This window comes from Sciurus vulgaris, assembly GCF_902686455.1.
Source record: "Sciurus vulgaris genome assembly, chromosome: 11".
NCBI lineage: Eukaryota > Metazoa > Chordata > Mammalia > Rodentia > Sciuridae > Sciurus > Sciurus vulgaris.
The window spans coordinates 90,553,693-90,578,789 of NC_136472.1; positions in this window are offsets into that span (position 1 = coordinate 90,553,693).

Here is a 25,097-nt window from a genome sequence, read left to right on the forward strand (position 1 = left end):
ATTTCTGGTGGGAGTCTGGATCTCAGGACCCACAGGAGAATTCCACTCATAGGTCAGGAGAGTCAACCCTCCACAAGTCTCCCACACTCCATCTCCCACCAAACCACCTTCCCAGGCTCAGTTCCCTAGTGTAATCACACCCATCTGTTCAGTTACTAGACCTTTTTCAGCTGGTTATGGAGCAGCCAGACTCAAAGAGAGCAAGTTGCATTCCCTCCTGTATTTCTGACTTTAATCCCCTGGGTACTATCTCCTCTACGCCCATTTCAATCGCATTCTGTTGCACACACCCGAGGCCACATGAGGTAGGTGCTTCTTGGAACAGAATGGCGATGTCTTCCATGATTTCCCAGATCTCAAGTGGCAAGCTGCAGTGTGGCCTTCTCAAGATGCTCCCCTCTCAGTTCTCCACTAGTTATTTGAGAAACACAGCACTCTTCAGCTTGCTGGGCAGCCTCTGCTTCAGTGAAGTTCAGACTGCTTTTCTGTTCTACAGGTTTTTCTGTAACACATTTGTCCATTGTACTTTTCTATTTATGTTATCCCTCCCCTTTGTGGTGAATCAACACCATTGCCTCTGCTGCTGGCTTGGTGCCAATGTACCTTCTTGTTCTTTGTCCAGTGCTCCAGTCTGGATTTCAGTGAATTCCCTCTTTCACTCACCTTGCTGAGAAGCAGTACGCCCACTGCCTGAATCCCAAGCCACAGCAACTGGAAATGCAGCCTAACAGAAACAGTTGAATGCAGGTAAGTGAAGATAGTTCAAGGGTACTCCCAAGGGACCGAAGTAAATTTAATACCTAAAACTTCCACCAGGTGGTGCTGCAAGACAGCCTAGTGGAGGTTAAGAACTACAAGGGGACAAGGAGTGGAAATGGATGATTTTTCCCTTGAAAGAAGACAAAGGAGAAGGAAAACATCAGTTACAACTGAGCAGTAGTGTGTGAGACCTTCTGTAGTGTTTCATTTAGAGGTTTAAATGTCTAAAACTGGAACTGTACTACTAAATAGCAACTCATTCCTCCTTCCCCTGCTCTGGCAACCACAATTCTGTTTTCTGCCTCTGTGAATTTGTGGCCCACCCTAACTGGAAAAACTTGAAGGGGCTGAGATATAGCTGTGGTTTTATGTTAGCTTTATTTTGCCACAAGTGAAATAAGGATTTTAGACTGAAGTTACTTTGAAAAAAATAGTGCAATGAGCACTTACTCGTTCTGCACTTAGACTCATTAATTGTTTTGCTTCTTCCACCCCAAATATTTATTTATGTTTAGAAGACGCTGGAAAGTAAATTATAGACCCATGAAACTTTCCACTTGATAACTTTAGAACCAGTATCTCTTTAAAAAAGAGAATCTTCTACATAACATCATATTCAAGAAATATACTGGTATGTATATATATATATACACACACACATATATATATATTCACATAATAATAGTAATATTACCTAATCGATAATCCATATTAAGAATTTTCCAATTATTCCAATAATGATCTTTATACTTTGGGAGGCAGACCAATTTTATCTGGCTAAAATGGAATATTTTCTCTATGCAATACATTGTTTAAGGGAACAAGTGGCTCAGGGAGACAGTAAAGAAAATCAGTGTTGCACATTAAGTACCATGGAGATAGGGAAGAGAAAGCTGGAAAGAGAGTTTGCATGTGTGTAGGAGAGGAACCTGCATTTCTAAATAGGTGGCCAGGAATGTCTGACAGCAATGGAGCCTGAGCTAAAGATGGGAAAAGACGAGGGAGCTGGCCATGCAGGTTCTCTGGAGCAAGAGCTCTCAGGAGGAGGAAATGGTACAAGGTCCTGAGGTGGGATCAGGGCTTACCAGTGTGAAGAGTAGCAAGATGACTGAGTGAGGGGAGGGGGCCAGTCTGGAGGACCTAGGTCAAGTACAGCGAGCTCAGGCTTCTGCCTTGCACTCAGAGTTTAGGGTTTGTAGGGAGGACCTCAGAGGGGGTCTGGTGCATGTGTTGACAGGATCACTCTGGCAGCCCATTGAGCACCAGCTGAAGGGTGCAAGGATGAAATCTGGGGAACAATAGGAAACTGTGGCAAAAATCCAGGGGATATATGGTGGTGGCTGGGATAGATGGTGGTGGCTGGCACAGGTGGAAGGGCAGAGGCGGGGAGGCAGTCAGCTACTAGACGTGTTTTAAGTTAGAGCCAATAGGAGTTGTTGATGACTTGGATGTGTGCGTGTTGGGGGGGGGGGGGGGGCGCTGAAGGAAAGTGATAGGGAATATGGAGCCCAGAGTGGCTCCAAGGCTTTTGGGCCAAGCCAGTGGAAGGATGGAATTGACAGGTCATGAGATGGGGAAGACTCAAAAAAGCAGGTTTGTCTTAACTCATTTACTTCTCACAGCCACCTCAGGAGGTAGGCATGATCATCACCCACACTTTACTGATGAGGGAAATGAAGCACAAAGAGACCGAGTAACTTGCTTGAAACAACATATCTAGTAAGTGGCAGAGTTGGGATTACACCCAGGTCATCTGGTTCTCTTAACCATTGTGTGATGCTGCCTCTTGGATATTTAGTTCTTTTTAAGGAACTCTGTAGAAATTATTCTTTCTCCCCTCTTTCTCTCCCTTCAGCTCTCCTTCCTTTCCTCTTCCTTGCCTCCCTCCCTCCTTCCTCCCTCCCTTCTTCCTCCGTCCCTTCCATCCTCACTCCCTCTCTCCCCCCTCCCTCCCTTCCTTCCCTCCTTCCTTCTTTCTTCCCTTCTTTCCTTGCCCCTCTTTCCATCCTTGACCTTTACATACGAGGCCCAGTATGAGCCTGCTGCCGGGAACACAGTTTACCTAGCACTCTGAGGAAAACTGCTTTCTCCCAGGTATCATCCTCAGGGCTTCATTTTCATTCCTCTCCATTTCTCACTTTCAAATTCTTCCTTGGCAACCCCACCCTCACTGGACGATCACCCACAACAATACACTGCTAAATTTCCGTCTGTGTTCCAGATTCTGACCTCTGGACCCGGATCCCCAAATCCTACAATGCATGCTCACTTGGATGCTCTCTGAGCATGTCTAATCTAACAGTCCCCTGAGTCTAGCAGCTCTTCACCCTACACCTTTCTGTTCTGAAAATACAGATGTGATTGTATTTCTCCAGAGCCCACACCTCTCTAGGTGCTCCTCTATAAAATCCCTTCTTTGTCTCAGGCCTCTCACTTCTCCTTACTGGGCATTATCCATACAGAGCTCCTTGTAGTTGTTTATATTTAGGGTCTCTCACCTCTGGACCCCATTTGTGCTAGCTAAAAGGAGAGATAATGTGCCTTCCTTCCCATTAAGGGCATGACTTACTCATGCTTTTCTTCCCACATCCCCATCACAAGGTTAGACATCCCTGCCATATGCTTTGTGGTACAGGACAAGAGGCAAGGGGCAGACATTTTGGGAGGATGGAACCTTGATCACAAGGAGGAGCTACTGTGCAGAACCTTGGTTGGAACCCAGGGCAGTTGGGTTCTAAGATAATCAAAGATGGACCCCCAACATCCTGTCCACCACTGGCTGCCCTTATCCTAAGGAACAATGTGCAAATCAGGGAGCTATTATGCTTTTACACCTTCCCAAAATAGGATGGTTTTTCTTTTTTTAAAAAGATCCTGGGCCAAGAGGATCAATTCCATTGGCCCTTAGAGGTAGCACCACAAAAGCAACTTCAGCTGTCTCCTAGAACCTGCTCCTTCAGAGAGAATGAGCAGGCATATGGAAGCCTCCATCCTGACTGGCAGGGATGTGGGGTGAGAGGGCAGAAATTGCTTGCTCTGCCATTGCCTTATGTGTAGCCCCAATAATTCACTCCTACTCCCCTAGGAGTCCTTCATTCACCTGTTAAATGGGTATAATAATTTTTATCTACCTCAGAGGTGTGTTGGGACATATAATTAATGTTGGTTAAAGTCCTTTGAGAGGCACAGATGAAAGGCCTTATATAAATGCACATCGTTATTAAGATTACTGGTATTTTTCTTTGAACACACCAGGAGACTGCCCTTTTGACTTAGGTCATTTAATTTCATCTCAGCTCCCCCATCAGACGAGATTTTACAGCCTTTAGGCTGACCACACGAGAAACCTTTAAAGACTTGGAAATCTGCTGCTGTTCTAAAAGTGATTTAATCTCTCTGTTATCCACCTCTTTTGCACCCCACACTCACCAAATTATCTGACTTGAAAAGTGTCTGTTTTTATATACTATGAATAATCTGTTTAATCCAAATAATTTCAACTGGTGTGAAGGGAAGGGAGAAATTTGCTTTTCATGTTTCATCAACCAACCCTTGCTTTTCCCAGACATAGAGAAAACCAAGATATTGATGTACAACTGAGGAACCAATTTCCTAAGGTGGGACCAGATTAACTCATTATGGGGTAGTGCCAAGACACTGTTGGTCCTGGGGCCCTGGATCCTGAGAAGAGACCTGCTTTGAGTTCCTACCCAGATCCCTCTGCCCTGTCTACAGAGCATGGTGTTTAGTGCTGGCTGTCAGCCAGTCACCTGGCTTTCCTTGTGAGACTTTTCAGAAGGAAAAGTTCCTGGGCAGTCTAGCCTGGATGCTCATTCTCACCTGCTTCTTTTTAACCACACAGCTTTGGGCAGTTTACACACCACTTTGTGCTTCCTGAGGACTATACATGTCCCTTATAATGTTGTGAAAGGAGTTAACAGAGAAAAGTTTCCCAACACACAGGAGGTATGTTTTTCCTTCTTTTCCCCTCAGTGGGCTGGAAGAAAGCTGAATCTACTTTTGTAAAGCAGCTGGATGAGGGTCCAGAATATCAGGGCACAAGACAGGCTTTCAGGAGGGACTGTGTTCTATTGCTGCTGCCTCTGTGCAGGAATGTGACTATGGACAGTGAAGTGGGGCAGGTCCCACCTCCTCAAACCAATAACCCAGTGGAGAGGACCTAAGGTAGCTCCTGTAATGGCCTGCAGACATTCAGTTCCAGAACCTTCCAACCAACTGTGGCAATGTTCATAACACTAATAGAAATCAAAGTTATAGAGAAGTCTGGGAGGGGTGAGGGTCAGTAATATGTTTTGAAATAGTTTAAAGTTAGTTTTTGAGCATTTATAAATGCTTTTTACTATTTAACACACTCTTAAGTGCTGGGAGTTTACTTGCATGTGTTCATAAATAGACTCCATTCTCTCTCTATGAAGATGTGTGTTAGATTTATAATTCAAAGGGACTCATTTTGTTCCTCTTTTTCTTGGTCAGAATGTGCCCTGGAGTATGGGGTTCGCTTCTGGTAGCCATGCTTTAAAGGGATATGGACAAAGTCAGAGTGAGCTTGGAGTTGATGCTTAACAGGTAAAAGGGATCACAGAATTGAGGTTTTGGGAAGGAAGACTTGGGGAAGATTCCATCACTGTTCTCAAGAATCTGAAGGTGAAGTAAGATTAGGCTGAGGGGCCAAACCATGAGGCCACAGAGAGACACAGAAAGATAGATTGTGGCTCATTAGAAGAAAGACAATGGTAATGCTCTGGGCTCCTGACATGGAGTGGGATGAATTTGGGGATGAATTTCCACCACCTAATGTCTGTCTGATCAAATGACAGGGACTGTGATCAGGGGATCTGAGCATTGGAAAAGTCTGTTGATTAAATAGTAGGATCTCTTTTAACTCTCCAAAATTATGATTCATGATTCTGCAATTTTTTTTAATTAACAAGCCATGTATAGGACATATGGCAGCTTCCTACTAATCAGAAAATTTGTCTAATGGGACAGTCTTTGGCACTGATTATAATACAAGAATTACTGTACTTGTTTAAGTTCTGAGAATGTAAGCTTCTGTTGTGTACTAAATACTGCTAAACATGTAAGCATGTAACATGTAACTTAAGCACTAAGCGAATCTATCAGGACCCCAGACAGGGAAGTGGGCACATGGTGCAAACTATTCTTGGCAATCTTGAAATCCCCTTGATCTCCTTGGTCAGTGTAAGTGGGAGTCACTGAAATAGTTGGATAAAATTACTTGGTTTAGTGATGTTGGCAACACACCTTTGAGGGGGTTTACCAGCCCTTGGGAAAATGCTCTAGAAGTAAGTACACTCAGCAAGTCACATAACCAGTAGAGGTCCAAGGCTAGATATGAATACTGGCATCTACCTTGATCTATTGTGGGGTCTGATCAGCCTTCAGGAGTGAGATATAGCAGCTCAGAAGTTAAAAGAAAGGTCCCACTCCAGGCTGCATGGTACTTAGGTATGTGACTCTGCAGTTAAATTCCTTAGTGTATAACTATTTCTTTACATCCCAGTTTCCTGATCTGTAAAATGAATAACATTAGGTACTTGGCCTCTGGGATCATTGTGAGGATTAAAATAATTAATAGGGCATGTTTCAATGTCTTAGTACAATTTTAAGCCATTTTACCTTCAGGAGGGTAAATGCTTAAAGTTAGAAACAATTGTGATATGATTAAATTAAAGGCAATTGAAGCATAAAATGCTTGCTGTGGTAACTGTGATTCACCCTTTGGAAAACTGGTCTTCTGAGAAGTCAGCCCTGAAATCTCAGAGGGAAGGTGTTCAGTAGATATGAGGAAGGAGGAAAGAACACTGGCATCCCAGAATTTTCTCTCCTGCAGCATCTGTTGGGCTTGTTCTTTCTTAAGCCAGTGGTCCTCAAACCTGAGCACACATTACTGTCTTGGAGGGTTTATTAAAACCAGACTGCTGGGTCCCATTCAAGGCATCTGACTCAGTAGGACTGGGAGAGGCCCTGAATTTGTTCTTTTTTTAAAATATTTTTTATTTTTACAGACACATTTTAATTTGTTGTACACAAATGGGATACAACTTTTCATTTCTATGGTTGTACACAATGTATATTCACACCATTCATGTAATCATACATATATATAGGGTAATACTGTTTCATTCTACTGTTTTTCCATTCCCACCCCCTCCCACCCTCTTTTCCTCTACACCATCCAAATTTCCTTCATTCTTCTCTTCCTCCCTCTACCCCCCATCATTATATATTGTCATGCACTTATCAGAGAAAACATTTGGCCTTTGGTTTTTTGGGCTTGTCTTATTTCACTAAGCATGATGTTTTCCAACTTCATCCATTCACCAGCAAATGCCATAATTTTATTGGTCTTTATGGCTGAGTAATATTCCATTGTATATATATACCACAGTTTCTTTATCCATTCATCAATTGAAGGACATCTAGGTTGGTTCCACAATCTAGCTATTGTGACTTGAGTTGCTATGAACATTGATGTGGCTGCATCACTGTAGTATCCTGATTTGAAGTTCTTTGGGTATAAACTAAGGAGTAGGATAGCTGAGTCAAATGGTGGGTCCATTTCAAGCTTTCTGAGGAATCTCTATACTGCTTTCCAGAGTGGTTGTACCAATTTGCAACCCCACCAGCAGTGTACAAGTGTGCCTTTTCCCCTACATCTGCTCCAACACTTATTATTGCTTGTGTTCTTGATAATAGCCATTCTAATTGGTTGAATTTGTTCTTCTAACAAGATTCCAGGCAATGCTGATGCCACTGGTTTGGGGATTACACTTTGAGAACCAGTTTTGGGGGACGGGTGGAAGAAGCTAGTCTTCAGTTGTTTCTATTATCCCTAGTGGGGAGAAGATCAGCAGGCCAGGCTGAGGAGGCTTTTCTGCACATGTGGGTGGGTGACACCAAGAGACTCTTCAAGGCATGAAACATATGTGTTGGAGGCTGAGGGGTAGCAAACAACCCTGAGATCTAGAGGTGGACCAAGCAGGGAAAATAGTGACCATCTAGGGCAAGTTAAACCCACTCATAGGATATGTTTTATGATGGCTAATTTTATGAGTCAGCTTGGCTAGGCTATTAACCCAGATGTTTGTTCAAACATGGTTATAGATGCTTTTGTGAAGGTCTTTTTTAAAAGATGAGGTTAACATTTAAATCAGCAGACTTCCTGTAAAGCTGATCATCCTCCATAATGTGAATGAGCCACATCTAATCAGTCAACTTCCCTGGAAGAAGAGGAAATTCTGCTAGCAGACTACCTTGGACTCCAACTGCAACTTTCCCCAGGATTTAGGCCTGTTGGCCTATCACATCAGGTTGTGAACACAACACACCTCCACAATTGCCTCAGCCAATCCCTTACTATAAATCTGCTATGTACATACATCCTGTTGGTTCTACTTCTCTAATATAACACTCATTAGGATGTAACCACTAGCATGTCAGCCATATGCATGTAGTTTCTTATTATTGTAAAACATTTGAAAGTACATTTTATCAATGCAATTGTTTGAAATGTTCCCTTCCTTCCTGGGCTGGAGGTGGGTGCTGGTTGTATGTGGGGATGTCATTTATCATACCTTTATTTTAACTGATCTCACTCGACATGATTCAAAGAAAACAAGCTGGTATGATGGGGGCCACATCCCTGGTGTCAAAGAGACAAGCATCAGTTAGTGATTTTCTTCTAATAAGTAGCCTTTTTATTTTTTTATTTGAAATATTTAGCACTTTCAGCTTCAAAGAGACCTGCAAGAAGTAATAAGTATTCTCAAAACATGCTGGGAGGCAATGGGTGATATTTCCATCTTAAGTCTGGTAGAATTGAGGTAGCAAGATTGTGACATGTTCCAAGATGTAGATAGAAACCCAACTTGAGACTCCCTGACACCCAAATCTGTGTCTTCTATCAGGCTTTCTTTACAAAGAAACCTGCAATTGGGGGATGGATATTATTCTTATTAAAATGAACAGCTACCATGTCTCCACAGTTACCATATAAATTGCTCTTCATGAATTACCTTGTCCAGGTCTAGGTAAGGCACTAAGACTCGGAGAGGCTGACTCTTACTCAGTAGCATAACTGGGAAATGAGAGCTGAGTTTTGAACTCATTGGCTCCAAATCCCATGCCTGTACACCTGCACCCTAATGCCTTATATGAATTCTGAGGATCTACTGGAGAACAAGAGTTTTGAGATCAGCAGTATAGAATTTAAAGTTTTATCTTCCATGGCTTTATTCTTATTCCTTCCTAAGACCCAGGTAATACAGGAAAGGAGTCCTACCTGATATTGGTTCAATCATATTATCTCATGAAGTAGGGTGACTTCAATAAAATTATTTTTAGTCAGTGATATATTTAATTAATGATATATTTTGAATTATCAAATGCTTTTTTTGGTGGGGGTTACCAGGGATTGAACTCAGGGGCACTCAACCACCGAACCACATCCTTGACCCTATTTTGTATTTTATTTAGATACAGAGTCTTACTCAATTGCTTAGCAGTTGCTTTTTGCTGAGGCTGGCTTTGAACTCATGATCCTCCTGCCTCAGCCTTCTGAGCTGCTGGGATTAAGAAATGCTTTTTATTATGATAAGGTATACAAAAACTTTACTGCTTTAATCTCCCCCTGCCTTTTCTTTTCTTTCTTTCTTTTTTTTTTTTTTTTTTAACTGGGGATTGAATCCAGGGGTGCTCTTACACTGACCTACATGCCCAGCCCTTTTATTTTTAATTTTGAGACAGGATCTTGCTGAGTTGTCCAGGCTGGACTTGGATTTTTTTTTCCCCTGAAGAAAAAAAAGTAGAACTATCCTCATATAGAATTGAACAGAACAAAATATCACACTGCCCCTCTCTGTTTATTAAGATAAACTTCTGGTAAGAAGGTTAAACAGGAAGTTGGAATAGTTTAGGGAAACTAAAGGCTACTTTTTGATCTATCTGGTACATATTATTTTACATTTTAGGATTCTATTTTAAAGACTTTTAAAAAATGTTTTATGTGTTCTAATTGGTTATACATGTCAGTACAATGTATTTTGACATACTGTATACAAATAGAGCATAACTTCTCATTCCTCTGGCTGTATGTGATGCTGAGTCACACCAGTAGTGTGTAATCATACATGTATATAGGGTGATAATGTCTGTCTCATCCCACTGCTCCCCTCTGCATAATTCAAAATTCCTTCATTATTTCCTACCCACCCCCCACTGTGAATGAGCATCCGATTATTAGAGAAAACATTCTGTCTTTGGTTTTTTGGGATTGGCTTATTTCACTTAGCATTCACTAACTCCTTCCATTTACCTGCAAATGCCATAATTTCTTTTTTCTTTAAGACTGAGGGATATTCCATTGTGTATGTGTACCACATTTTCTTTATCCATTCATATGTTGAAGGAAAGCTAGGTTGGTTTCATAGTTCAGCTATTGTGAATTGAGCTGCTATAAACATTGATGTGGCTGGGTCACTGTAGTATGCTGAATTTAAGTCCTTTGGGTATAAACCCAGGAGTGGGATAGCTGGGTCAAATGGTGATTCCATTTCAAAATTTCTGAGGAATCTCCATATTGCTTTCCAAAGTGGTTTCAATATTCTGCAGTCCCACCAGCAACGTATGAGTGTACCTTTTCCCCTACATCCTTGCCAACACTTATTATTGCTTGTGTTCTTGATAAGTGCTGTTCTGACTGGAGTGAGATGAAATCTTAGAGTAGTTTTGATTTGCATTTCTCTAATTGCTAAAGATTTTGAACATTTTTTTTCTTATATTTGTTGATCAATTGTATTTTTTCTTCTGTGAAGTGTCTGTTCAATTTCCTTAGCCCATTAATTGATTGTATTCATTTTTTGTTGTTAAGTTTTTTGAATTCTTTATATATCCTAGAGATTAATGCTGTATTTGAGGTACATGTGGTAAAGATTTTCTCCCAATTCTGTGGGCTCTCTCTTCACATTATTGATTGTTTCCTATGCTGAGAAGAAGCTTTTTAGTTTGAATTCATCCCATTTATTGATTCTTTATTTTACTTCTTGCACTTTAGGAGTCTTGTTAAGGAACTCAGGTCCTAGGCCAATATGATGAAGATTTGGGTCTACTTTTTCTTCTATTAAGCACAGGGTCTCTGTTCTATGCCTAAGTCTTTGATCCATTTTGAGTTAATTTTTGTGCAGAGTGAGAGAGAAAGATTTCATTTCATTTCATTACATATAGATTTCTAGTTTTCCCAGCACCATTTATTGACTAGGTTATCTTTTTTCCAATGTATATTTTTTGGCACCTTTGTCTAGTATGAGATAACTGTATTTATGTGGGTTAGTTTCTGTGTCTTTTATTTTGTACTATTGGTCTTCATGCCTATTTTGGTGCCAATACAATACCATCTGTAGTATAGTTTAAGGTCTGGTATTATGATGCCTCCTGCTTCACTTTTCTTGCCAATGACTGCTTGATTGCTTTGGACGGTCTGGTTCTCTTATTTTTCCAGATGAATTTCATGATTGCTTTTTCTAGTTCCATGAAGAATGTCATTGGGATTTTAATTGGAATTGCATTGAATCTGTATAACACTTTTGGTAGTTTGGCCATTTTGACAATATTAATTCTGTCTATTCAAGAGCATGGGTGATCTTTCCATCTTCTAAGGTCTTCTTCAATTTCTTTCTTTAGTCTTCTTTAGTTTTCGTCATAGAGGTTTTTTCACCTCTTTTGTTAGATTGATTCCCAAGTATTTTATTTTATTTTTTTTTGAGGCTACTGTGAATGGGGTTGATTTCCTAATTTCTTTTGCAGTAGATTCATCACTTATGTACAGAAATGCATTTAATTTTGGGGTATTGATTTTATACCCTGCTACTTTGTTGAATTCATTTATGAGTTTTAGAAGTTTTCTGGTGGAATTTCTTGGATCCTGTAAATATATAGAATCATGTCATTGGCAAATAGGGATAGTTTGAGTTCTTCTTTTCCTATTTGTAGAACTTTAATTTCTTTTGTCTGTCTGATTGCATTGGCTAGAGTTTCAAGGATGATGTTGATAAGATGTGGTGAAAGAGGGCATCCCTGTCTTGTTCCAGTTTTTAGAGAGAATACTTTCAATTTTTCTCCATTTGGAATGATGTTGGCCTTGGACTTAGCATAGATACCTTTAAAATGTTGAGGTATGTTCATACTCTCTCTAGTTTTTCTAGTGTTTTGAACATGAAGAGGTGCTGTATTTTGTCAAATACCTTTTTTGTGTCAATTGAGATAATCATCTGATTTTTAACTTTGAGTCTATTCATGTGATGAATTACATTTTTTGATTTCTGGATGTTGAACCAACCTTGCATCCCTGGGATGAACTCCACTTGATTGTGGTGCAACTTTTAAATATGTTTTTGTATGCAATTTGCCAGAATTTTATTGAGGATTTTTGCATCAAGGCTCAGCAGGTATATTGGTCTGAAGTTTTCTTTTTCTTGATGTGTTTTTTTCTGGTTTTAGTATCAGTGTGATATGAGGCTCATAGAACGAGTTTGGAAGGGTTCCCTCCTTTTCTATTTCATGAAATAATTTGAGGAGTATTGGTGTTAATTCTTCTTTGAAGGTCTTGTAGAACTTGGCTGAGAATCTGTCTGGTCCAGGGCTTTTTTTGATTGGTAGGCAGCCTTTTGATGGCATGTTCTATTTCATTGCTTGAAATTGATCTGTTAAACTGTATATGTCCTTCTGCTTCAGTTTGGGTAGATTGTATGTCTATAGAAATTTGTCGATGTCTTGAGATTTTCTATTTATTTGAGTGTAAATTTTCAAAATGGTTTCTAATTATCTTTGTATTTCAGTGGTATCCATTGTGATATTTCCTTTTTCATGACAAATTTTAGTAATTTGAGCTTTTGCTCTCCTTCTTTTGTTAGTGTGGCTAAGGGTTTATCAATTTTATTAATTTTTTCAAAGAACCAACTTTTTGTTTTGTTAATTTTTGAGTTATTTTGTTTCAATTTCTTTGATTTGAGCTCTGATTTTAATTATCTCCTGTCTTCTGCTGTTTTTGGTGTTGATGTGTTCTTGTTTTTCTAGAGCTTTGAGACGGAAAGTTCTGTCATTTATTAGTTGACTTTTTATTCTTTTAAGGTATGAGCTCAATGCAATGGACTTTCCTCTTAGCACTGCCTTCATAGGGTCCCAGAGATTTTGATATGCTGTATTGGTGTTCTCATTTATCTCTAAGTATTTTTTGTTTCCTCCCTGATTTCTTCTGCTATCTATTAATCATTCAATAGCATGCTATTTAGTCTCCAGTTGTTGGAGTTGCTTCTATTTTTAATTTTATTATTGATTTCTAGTTTCATTCCATTATAATCTGATAGAATGTAGGGTAGTATTTCTATTTTTTTTTTTTTGTATTTGCTGAGAGTTGCTTTGTGGCATAACATATGGTCTATTTTAGAGACGGATCCAGGTGCTGCTGAGAAAAAAGTGTATTTACTTGTTGATAGGTGGGATATTCTATATATGTCTGTTAAATTCAAATTATTAATTGTATTAATGAGTTCGATAGTTTCTTTGTTTAGTTTTTGTTTGGAAGATCTATTCAATGGTGAGAGCAGTGTGTTAAAGTTCCCCAGTATTATTATGTTGTGGTCTATTTGATTTTAGAAATTGAGAAGGTTTGTTTGATGTACGTAGATGCTCCATTGTTTGAGGCATATATATTTGCAATTGTTATGTCTTGTTGATGTATGATTCCCTTAAGCAGTATGAAATGTCCTTCTTTATCCCTTCTGACTAACTTTGGTTTGAAGTCCACTTTATCTGACTTGAGGATGGAAACCCCTGCTTTTTTACTGAGTCTGTGTGTGTGATATACTTTTTCCCATCCTTTCACCTTCACTCTAGAGATGTCTTTTCCCAGGAGGTGAGTCTCTTGAAGGCAGCATATTGTTGGGTCTTTTTAAAAAATCCAGTCTGCCAGTCTTTTGATTAAAGAGTTTAGGCCATTAACATTAACTTGACTTAGTTTCTCTTTCGATTGACTGTTCCTTTAATATAGTGATATAGTTCCTCCCTTTGCTGGTTTGCCTTTTTTTTTTTTTTCATTTCCTCCTCATGGAATATTTTACTGAGAATGTTCTATAGTGCAGACTTTCTAGTTTCGAATTCTTTTAGCTTTTGTTTATCATGGAAGTTTTTAATTTTATCTTCAAATCTGAAGCCTAATTTTGCTGGATATAAAATTCTCGGTTGGCATTTATTTTCTCTCAGAACTTGATATATGTTTTTCTAGGACCTCCTGGTGTTGAGGGTCTGGGTTGAGAAATCAGTTGAAATTCAAATTGGTTTCCTTCTATATGTAATTTGATTTTTTTTCTCCCAAATCCTTTTAAAATTCTATCCTTATTCTGTATGTTCTCATAATGTGCCTTGATGTGTTTGTGGTAATTTTATACATTTGGGGTCCTGCAAGCCTCTTGTAGTTGATTTTCTATTTTATTCTTCAAGTTTGGGAAATTTTCTGATATTATTTTATTGAATAAATTGTGCATTTCTTTTTTGTATCTCTGTGCCTTCATCTATCCCAATAATTCTTAAATTTGATCTTTTTTTGTTATCCCATAATTCTTGGAGATTCTGTGATTTCTTACCATCTTCTCTGAGTGGTCAACCTTATTTTCAAGATTAAATATTTTGTCTTCATTGTCTGAGATTCTGTCTTCCAAGTCTGTTGGTAATTCTTTCTATTGAGTTTTTAATTTGGTTTATTGTTTCCTTTATTTCCAAGATTTCTGTTTTTTTCCCCAGAATTTCTGTTTGTTGAAATAATCTTTTGCTTCTTGCATTTGCTCTTTTAACTCTTAATTGAACTGATCTTTTGTTACCTGAATTTTCCCTCATATTATCCTTTACTTCACAGATCATTTTAATTATGTGTATTTTCAATTTCTTCTCTGACACTTCTTCTATTGTGCTGTGAATAGATTCTATTAATATAGCACCTTGGTTTGTTTGGGTGCTTTCTTCCTTTGTCTCCTCATGGTGTTCATGTGTCTTCTCCTCTAGCAGTGTGGATCTGAGGTATTACAGTTTTCACCCTTGATATTGAACTTCTAGGCTCCAGTCAGTGTCCCAAGATGGATGATGCCCCAACTAAAGATGGCAGTGGCAGTGGTGGAGATGTCCCAAGATGGAGGAACCACTTTCATATATATGGCAGCAAGGATGGGCCTTGCAGTATCATTGAGCAGCCTGTTTGGAGATGCAGCACTATGGTGGGCATGATGCAGCAGCAGGTGGCCTGTCCAGTGTCCCAAGGTGGGGGCTGCCACATGGAGTAGGGGTATAGACGGTGCTGCACTGATCCAAAATGGAGGCTGCTATGCATTTGTAGATGGGTGGGGGGGGCACAGGGCAGTTGAATCCATGCAGGTGTGTGCAGAGGCAGAATCTGTGGGGACAGCTTGGACTTAATTTTGTATATGGTGTGAAGTAGGGTTTCAACTTCATTCTTTTACATGTGGCTATCCAGTTGCCCCATCACCATTTATTGAAAAGAATATTCTTTCCTCATCAAATTATATTGGTATTCTTGTTGAAAATCAATTGAATAAAAATGTAAAATGACTATAAATGTAAAGTGACTATCTTTGGATTCTCAATTTTATGTCGTATATCTTTTTCTTTACTTATGAAAGTAGCATAATGTCTTGATTCTTATAATTTCATAGTAAGTTTTGAAAGTGTGAATCTTCCACCTCGTTTTTCTATTTTGACAATTCTGAGTTCCTTGCATTTCCACACGAATTTTAGGACCAACTGGGACTTAGATAGAGTTGCATTCCATCTGTAAATCAATTTCGGTAGTATTACCATATGAATGTTATTAAGTCTTTCAATCCATAAATATGGGATGTCATTCTATTTAGTTAGGCTTTTAACTTTTTTAAAAAAATATTTTTTTTATTTTTTAGTACATTATAGGTATATACAATTGTGAGATTTGTTTTGACATTCACAAATGCATATGACATAGTTTTCTCTATTTCAATCCCCAGTATTTTCCCCTTCTCTCCCCTCTTCTCTCTCCCTGATCCCCTTCCTCTAATCTATTGTTCTTTTATTTATTTATGTATTTATATTTTAATTAGTGCAATATAGTTATATATAAAATTGGAATGCATTGTTAGATATTTATACACACAAATAGCATAATTTGGTCAACTTTATTTCCTAAGTTCTTCCCCTTTCCCTTCTCTTCTCCCTTCCTCTTGGTACCCCACTTCTACTGTACTGATTTCTCTTTATTTGAGATTACCTCTTTTTATTCCATTTTTTCTTTCTAGATTCTATATATGAGAGAAAATATTTGACCCTTGACTTTCTGAATCTGGCTGTTTTCAGTTAGCATGATGTTCTCCAGTCCTATCCATTTACCATCAAATGACATAATTTCATTCTTCTTAATATCTGAGTAGCATTCCAGCGTGTATATATGCCACTTTTTCTTTATCCATTTGTCTATTTATGGGAACCTAGACTTGGCCATTGTGGATTGTGCTGCTATCATATTGTTATGCACATATCCCTGTAGTATGCTGATTTTAGTTCTTTAGATAATACCAAGGAGCTGGATAGCTGGGTCATATGATAGTTCTATTCTTTGTCTTTTGAGGGGTCTCCATACTGCTTTACCAAGTGGTTGTACTAATTTTAATTTGCAGTCCCATCAAAAATGTATAAGTGCACCTCTTTCCCTACATTCATACTACCAATTATCATTATGTGTATTTAAAATTTTTTTTTAATGTTTGATGGACCTTTATTTTGTTTATTTACATATGATGCTAAGAATTGAACCCAGTGCCTCACACATGGTAGGGAAATGCTCTACCACTGAGCTACAGCTGCAGCCCTCATTATGTGTATTCTTTATGATTGCCATTATAACTGGGGTAAGATGAAATCTCAGAATAGTTTTGATTTAGATTTCCCTGATTTCTAGGGATGTTGAGCATTTTTCATATATTTTTCATTTTTCATATATTTGTTAACCATTTCTATTTATTCTTTTGAGAAATATCTCTGTAGATCTTTTGCCCATTAAATAAGTGGATTATTAGTTTTTTTGGGTGTTAAGTTTTTTGAGTTCTCTATATACTTTTTTTTTTTAATCCCCTGTCAAAGGGTAGCTGGCACATGTTTTCTCCCATTTTGCAGGCTCTCTCTTCATGATCTTAATTATTTCAGTTACTGTGCAAAAGTTTTCTAATTTCATGCTGTCCCATTTATTGATTCTGGATTTTATTTCTTGAGCTTTAGGAGTCTTATTAAGGAAGTGAGTGCTTATTAAAATGTATTGGAGTGTTGTTCCTGTATTTTCTTCTAGTAGTTTCACTATTTCTGGTCTATTTCTAGGACTTTGATCCACTTTGAGTTGATTTTTGTACAGGGTGAGAAGTAGGGATGTAGGTTCATTCTTCTACATATGATATCCAATTTTCCAGGAACCATTTGTTAAATTTTCCAGCATATGCTTTTGGCACCTTTGCTAAGGATCAGTGACTGTATTTATGTGGATTTGTCTCTGTGACTTCTTGTCTATTTCATTCATCTTCATATCTGTTTTTATGCCAATACCATTGTTTTTTCTTTACTATAGCTCTGTAGTATAATTTGAAGTCAGTTATTATAAATCCTCCAGTATCACTTTTTTTTTTAACTTAGAATTGCTTTGGCTATTCTGGGCCTTTTATTCTTCCCTATAAATTTTAGAACTGTTTTTTTTTTTTTCTAGTACTGTGAAGAATGTCATTGATATTTTGATGGGAATTGCATTGAATCTGTAGATTGCTCTTAGTAATATGGCATCTTGATGATACTAATCCTACCTATTCATGAAGATGGTAAGTCTTTCTATCTAAGGTTTTCTTCAATTTCTTTCTTCAATGTTTTATAATTTTATTTGTAGAGGTCTCTCACCTCCTTAGTTGGACCTATTCTTAAGCATTTTTAAAAAAAAATTTGAGGTTATTGTGAAAAGAGTAATATTTTGATTTATTTCTAGGCAGATTCATTATTGGAGTATAAGAAAGCTATTGATTTTTCTGTATGTTGATCTTGTATCCTGCTATTTTGCTAAATTTGTTTATCAGATCTAGGAGTCTTCTGGTGAAATTTTTTGGGATTATCTTGGTACAGAATCATGTCATCATCAAAGAGATTTAGTTTGACTTCTTTTCCTATTTGTATTTCTCCAATTTCTTTCTCTCGCCTGGTTGCTCTGGCTAGACTTTCAAGAACTCTATTGAATAAGAATGGTGAGAGTTAGACTTTTAATTTCTTTTAACAATGTTTTGTAGTTTTCTTATACTTTTTTAGTCAAATTTACTCCTAAGTGTTTTATTCTTGTTAATTATATTGTGAATAAAATTGCTTTCTCATTTTTGATTGTTCATGCCAGTGTACAGAAAAATAGCTCACTTTTGCGTATTGATCTTGTATCCTGGGACATCACTGAATTCACTTCCTAGTTCTGATTGTTCATTAGTAGATTCCTTAGGATTCTCAATATACAAAACCATGTCATTTGATAATAAAGATGGTTTTACTTAATATTTTTTAATCTGGAAGTTCTTTTTAAAATTTATTTATTTTGATTCATTGTACACAAATGGGGTACAACTGTTGTTTCTCTGGTTGTACACGAAGTAGAGTCACACCATTTGTGTAATCATACATGTACATAGGGTAATTATATTATTTTTCCTTCCCCCACCCTCTCCCCACCCCTCTTTTTCCTCTATACAATCCATCCTTCCTCCTCCCTTGCCTCCCTCCGACCTCCCTTATGTATCATCATCTGCTTATCGGAGAGATCATTCAGCCTTTGGTTTTTTTAGATTGGCTTATCTCACTTAGCATGATATTCTCCAACTGCATCCATTTACCTGCAAATGCCATAATTTTATTATTCTTTATGACTTTTTTATGACTAATATTCCATTGTATATATATATGCCACAGTTTCTTTATCCATTCATCAACTGAAGGGCATCTAGGTTGGTTCCACAATCTAGCTGTTGTGAATTGAGCGGCTATGAACATTGTTGTGGCTGTATCTCTGTAGTATGCTGATTTGAAGTCCTTTGGGTATAAACCAAGGAGTGTGATAGCTGGGTCAAATGGTAGGTCCATTCCAAGTTTTCTAAGGAATCTCCACACTGCTTTCCAGAGTGGCAGCACTAATTTGCAACCCCACCAGCAATGTATGAGTGTACCTTTTTCCCCACATCCTCACCAACACCTATTGTTGATTGTATTTTTGATAATCACCATTCTAATTGGGGTGAGATGGAATCTTAGTTTTTTTTTAAAATTAAAAAATCCAGCTTTATTGAGATATAATTTACATGTTACTCCAGTCACTTTTTTTTTTTTTTTTTTTTTTGTGGTACTGGGGATCAAACTCAGGGCCTTGTGTTTGTGAGGCAAGCACTCTACCAACTGAGCTATTGCCCCAGCCCTCAAGTCATCTTTTAAAAGTGTGCAATTCAACTTTTTTTTTAATGTTGTTTGATTCATTCTGTTATTTTTTTCCTTCCCCTCCACTCCTCCCACCCCTCTTTTCCCTCTATACAGTCCTTCCTTCCTCCATTCTTATCACCCTTCTTAACCCTAATCCTAAACCTAACCCTAACCCTAACGCTAACCCCTCTCTCCCCCCATTATATGTCATTATCTGCTTATCAGTGAGATCATTTGTCCTTTAGTTTTTTGAGATTGGCTTATCTCACTTAGCATGATATCCTCCAATTTCATCCATTTGCCTGCAAATGCCATAATTTTATCATTCTTTATGGCTGAGTAATATCCCATTGTGTGTGTGTGTGTGTGTGTGTGTGTGTATATATATATATATATATATATATATATATATATATATGCCACAGTTTCTTTATCCATTCATCAATTGAAGGACATCTAGGTTGGTTCCACAATCTGGCTATGGTGAATTGAGCAGCAATGAACATTGATGTGGCTGTATCTCTGTAGTATGCTGATTTTTAAGTCCTTTGGGTATAGGCCAAGGTTAGAGTAGTTTTGATTTGCATTTCTCTTATTACTAGAGATGTTGAACATTTTTTCATATATCTATTGATTGCTTGTAGATCTTCTTTAAAGTGTCTGCTCATTTCCTGCCCATTTATTGATTTGAGTTCTTTGTATTCTTGGTGTAAATTTTTTTGAGTTCTTTATAGATTCTGGAGATTAGTGCTCTATCTGAAGTGTGTGTGGCAAAGATTTTCTCCCTCTGTAGGCTCTCTCTTCACATTGTTGATTGTTTCCTTGGCTGAGAAAAAACTTTTTGGTTTAAATCTATCTCAATTATTGATTCCTGCTTTTATTTCTTGTGCTTTGGGAGTCATGTTAAGGAAGTCTGGTCCTAAGCTGACATGATGAAGATTTGGACCTACTTTTTCTTGTATTAGAACTGGAAGTTTTTAATTAATTTTTTTCTTGGACCTATTGCCTTGCCTAGAGCACCTAGTATTAAAGTTGAATAGAAGAGGTGAATGAGGTTGTTCTTTTCCTATTCCTGACCTGAGGAGAAAACATTCAACCCTTTACCATTAAATATGACGTTAATTCTTATTTTTTCTTAATCAGTTTTTTTTAAAATCAGGTTGATGAAGTTCCTCCTTTTTTTAAATTGGTGAATTATAATTATACATAAGGAATTTTTGTACATATTCATACATGCAAACCACTATAACAATATAATTTGGTCCATATCATTCCTCAGTACCTCCCCTTTCCTTCCCTTCCTCCCTACCCTGGTGACTTCCTCTACTCTACTGGTCTCTCTTCTATTTTCATGAGATCCATTGTCCACTACTCCCCTCTTTTTTACCTCTATAGATTTCACAGATGAGAAAAAGAATATAACCCTTGACTTTCTGAGTTTGGCTTATTTTGCTTAACATAATGGTCTCAATTTCCATCTATTTTCTTGCAAATGACATAATTTCATTTTTCCTTATGGCTGAATAAAACTCAATTGCATATATATGCCACATTTTCTTTATCCTTTCATCCACTGATGGATGTCTAGGCTGGTTTCTGAAGAAGTTCTTTCTATTCTTGTTTTGTTATTTTATAATGGGAGTGTGTTGGATTTTGTCAAATACTTTTTATCTATCTGAGATGATCATGTGTTTTTACCCTTTATTTTATTAACATGGTTTATTGCTGTGATTGGTCTTTGGATGTTAAGCCAATCTTATACTCCTGGGATAAGTCTTACTTGGTTATGGTGTAAAATTCTTTTTATATGTTTCTATATTTGATCTGCTACAGTTGAACCTCACAGGTTCCTTTTCTCCTTGAGTCAAACCTGCTGTGGCAGTCATATCTCTAATCTTAAACACTGCTGAATAGCAAATGCTAACCTACATGCTAAATACCATTCAACTGGATTACTCAGGAGATCCTGAGATCTTGATGAGATCAGCCACTAAGGAGGCTCAGAGACTATTTTACTATTTCTACTCCAGTCTGTGCTGATGAGTTGAATCTGAGTTTAGTGAGCTTATGTACGAGACCTTCTATGGTATCCTATTAAATGTGTTATAGTTTGACACCAGACTACATGCCTTGACTTTTGGCCTAGAAGATATGGCCTTTATTTGCCATTTTGGCCATATCATTCAGATCTCAAGCCCAAGTTATGGCAGCATCCTGAAATGTGGACAGCCATTTATGGATACAACTTGGAGAAGGGTCTGGGTCAAAGTAGATTTTCACCGATTTCAGACTCTTAGTTTCCTACTTGGTCCTGCTGTTTTTTTTTTTTTTTTTTTTTTTTTGCTTGTTAAACACTACAAATGATTGACAAGAAAGACTCTGAAATCCAAAGACTGAAAGTTATTATAGTCAGACCCTGGTGGCATATTAATGACTCCAATTACAGCCCACAGACCCAAATATCCCTGCAATGAAAGACACATTAGTCAGAAAATTATCTTGGAGCAAATTACTAGATGTAATCACAGGAGAAAGGTAGCTTTAGGTTTGGAACCAAATCAAACTGAGTGAGTCCTCTGAGTTTATGACTTTCTGCACTAAGCACCATCATTATATATTAATGTTATTTGCTAGACAAAGGCAGGAAGATAGAAATCCTGAGTCCTCCATGGAATTTATGGGCCTAAAGGCTGTCATCCTAGCCTTCACACCTCTTTACTTCTCTTGGAATGTATACAGGGCAGGTTTTAGGCAACAGACTTAATCTGCCATCCTTTATAAACTTTAAAGATAGCTTCACATTCAGCTGTAAAATGAAGTTTTGAATATATTTCTTCCCTCAGCAGTCAGCTGTTCCTGCTCTTGTGGTGCCCTTGGGAAATTTAGTTTAATTGAAGATTGAATCTCTGTTTCCTTCTCTGTAAAATTGAACTTCCCTTCCTGGGTTGTCACAATGATTAAATGAACATCTGCAAGGCATTTTGCAAGGAGCTGGGCATACATGAGGTGCCCAGTAAAAGTTATTGCTTCCTTTTCTTCCTTCAGTTGAGGCAAGAATATGCTCTGCAGCTATGAACCCAGAAAAGAGTCAACAGTGTGTGGTGGCTTAGGGATCATGGCCCTGAACCCAGATAAGGCCGTGTTGTAAAGAATTAAGAGTATGGACTCTGGAACCAGAAAGCCTGGGACTTAGTCCTGACTTTCCCATTTACTAGCCATATAGCTTAAGAGAGCAGGCCATCCAGCTTTTCTGATCCTCGTTTTAATGAAAGAAATGATAGTAGTGTTCCAGGAAGAGACACTTTGCTTGCTGTTCCTTTAGTTCTTATATGAGGATTCCTGATTCCTGCCTGGGCTGTCCTAGTCTTTTGCCTCCTGCACCTCTATGTTGCTTGGTATGCTCCTTGCACTCTTCTTTGGGGCTAACTGGACCACAGCCAGGTTGGTATGGTGACCACAAGTCCCCTCAGATGTGCAGTTATCCACTCTGTTCATAGGGTGTGTACCTGTGTATAATCTGGGTCAGTCACACCTCCATTGAATCTAAGTTCGGCACGCCTTGATAAATGGCTTTATCTCTGAGTCTTTATTTCCTTGTCTGCCAAAAGGGACTAATGATACCTAACACTTGCTTCATGGAGTTGTGGTGAACTTGAATATCTATTAATTTTAATTAAATACTTAACCTGTGCATTATGTCAAGTACTTCACAGGAGTTTCCTTATTGAATTCTCACAACTCTATATGATTGATGCTATTATTAACATTTTACAATGAGGAAATTGAGGCTTCAAGGGTAATTAATCTTGTCCAAAGTAACATAGTTATTATATGACAAAGGTAGGTCTATACCCAGATTTTTTTAAAAAAAAATTTTGCCATGTTGGAAATTGAATCCAGAGCCTCAACACATATGAGGCAAGCATTCTACCACCGATCGACATCCTCAGCACACCAACTGCACCCTTCTGACCCCAGAGGTAACTTAAACGAAATGTAATGAGAGGATATGCATAAGCACGGAGGACACAGCAGGCACTCATGATAAGATAGCAATCTCAGAGGGTGGTGGACTGATATTTCAATACTTCTTAAGCTTTGGGGGATGACCGAATGACCTGAGGATGGAAGCCAGATACCCTGACTCCAACCCCTTCCTGTCTGTCTTGCTGAACCTACTCTCCTAGTGATCACCTTGTACTCCTTGGAAAATTACCAAGGGAGAAATCCACCTTGAAGCCTTATAGATGTAGTCTCATAAAGAATATACCTTGGCTATTTCCCTAAGGGTTGGATAAAAGAAGAAAATGAGTAAAGAAAAACTGATTACTTAATCAGTTCCTACTGTAAAGAAGTTATGGAGTGAGGTTGGATTGGGAGAGATAGAAGTAAAGACCACTTTATAGCCAATGTTGGATTTTCCACCTACTGATTATGGAATGGGGCTGGGTATAATGATTGTTTGCCAAAGACCTTTGAAATTTCTGAGATGAAAGGCTGTACCTGGTTTCTCAAGGAGCTTTGCTTGTTCTCATTGATCTGTTTGACTGAAACTGGGGATGGAGGGCCATGAAATAATTCATGCACATCAAAGATGCATTATACCCCTTTGTATCCTCACCACCTAACTCAGTTTCCCCTGTGTTTAATAGAACAATATAAATGTCTATTTTCATTGATGCAAGTAGAGGTCAGACCTGATTTCCCTTCTTGTGTCTGGTTTTCTTCATTCAAACAATCTACTCTAGTGTTTATTAGATATGCAGTTATGAGGTGCCATGCACATTTATGTGGGGAGTCGTAGGGAGATGGAGGTGGTGAAAGGGAGATGAAAGGAGCACTCTTCTTTTGCATGCCAATCGAGTGGTCAATGCGCAAGTGTTCATAGCACTGGGGGTATGTGAATGTGCGTGGGGCGGGGGTTAGCATGTAATGAAAACCAACTATTGCAACAACAAAATTCTCAACTCTAAAGAAATCAGAATTTACTGCTATAGTAAAAGTTTCCCTGATGGTCTGTGAGAGTTGTAGTCTTAGGAAACCAGGTGTGGAAATGGTCACTGTATCTCTGAAGGCATTTGAAGAAACTTCTGTGCACCTCTCAGAAAGTTACAGCACTTATTTATCTGAGAAAGGCTTCAGGTTAGATTGTGTGTGTACGAATCCCCTCTCACCATTTCCACTGACTGAGAATTATCCTTTAGATAGGAAGGACTTTGTGTGTTCCAGGCTATTATTTCTGGAAGTTTTCATGAAGAGCCCTGATCATCAGTGAGTCTCTCTACTGTCCTTTGTTTGCCTTTTAGGTTGTCAGGCTGCCCTAACATTCTCTCCATCTTATCTCAGATAAGACGCTATCTGGGTTCATTAAGGCGAGGTAGCTGAGTTGGTTGGGTGTAATGATATGGGCTACAGGTGATTTGTAATAAGACTGGGGGTGGGAGGGAGGCAAGAACGGAGGAAGGATGGATTGTATAGAGGAAAAAGGGGTGGAGAGGGGATGGGGGTAAGGAAAAATAGCAGAATGAGACAGACATCATTAGCCTATGTACATGTATGATTACACAAATGATGCGACTACTTCGTGTACAACCAGAGAAACAACAGTTGTACCACATTGGTGTACAACGAATCAAAATAAATAAATAAAAAAGAAAATGCTACGTTATGTGTTACTGATCACAAACTTAGTATTGTCTGTAGTAATTTCAAAGCAACCAACTATGTCATTCACTAAACTATTGTCTTTCAGCTTCAGATTAGTCTTTTGTACTTGCTCTGGG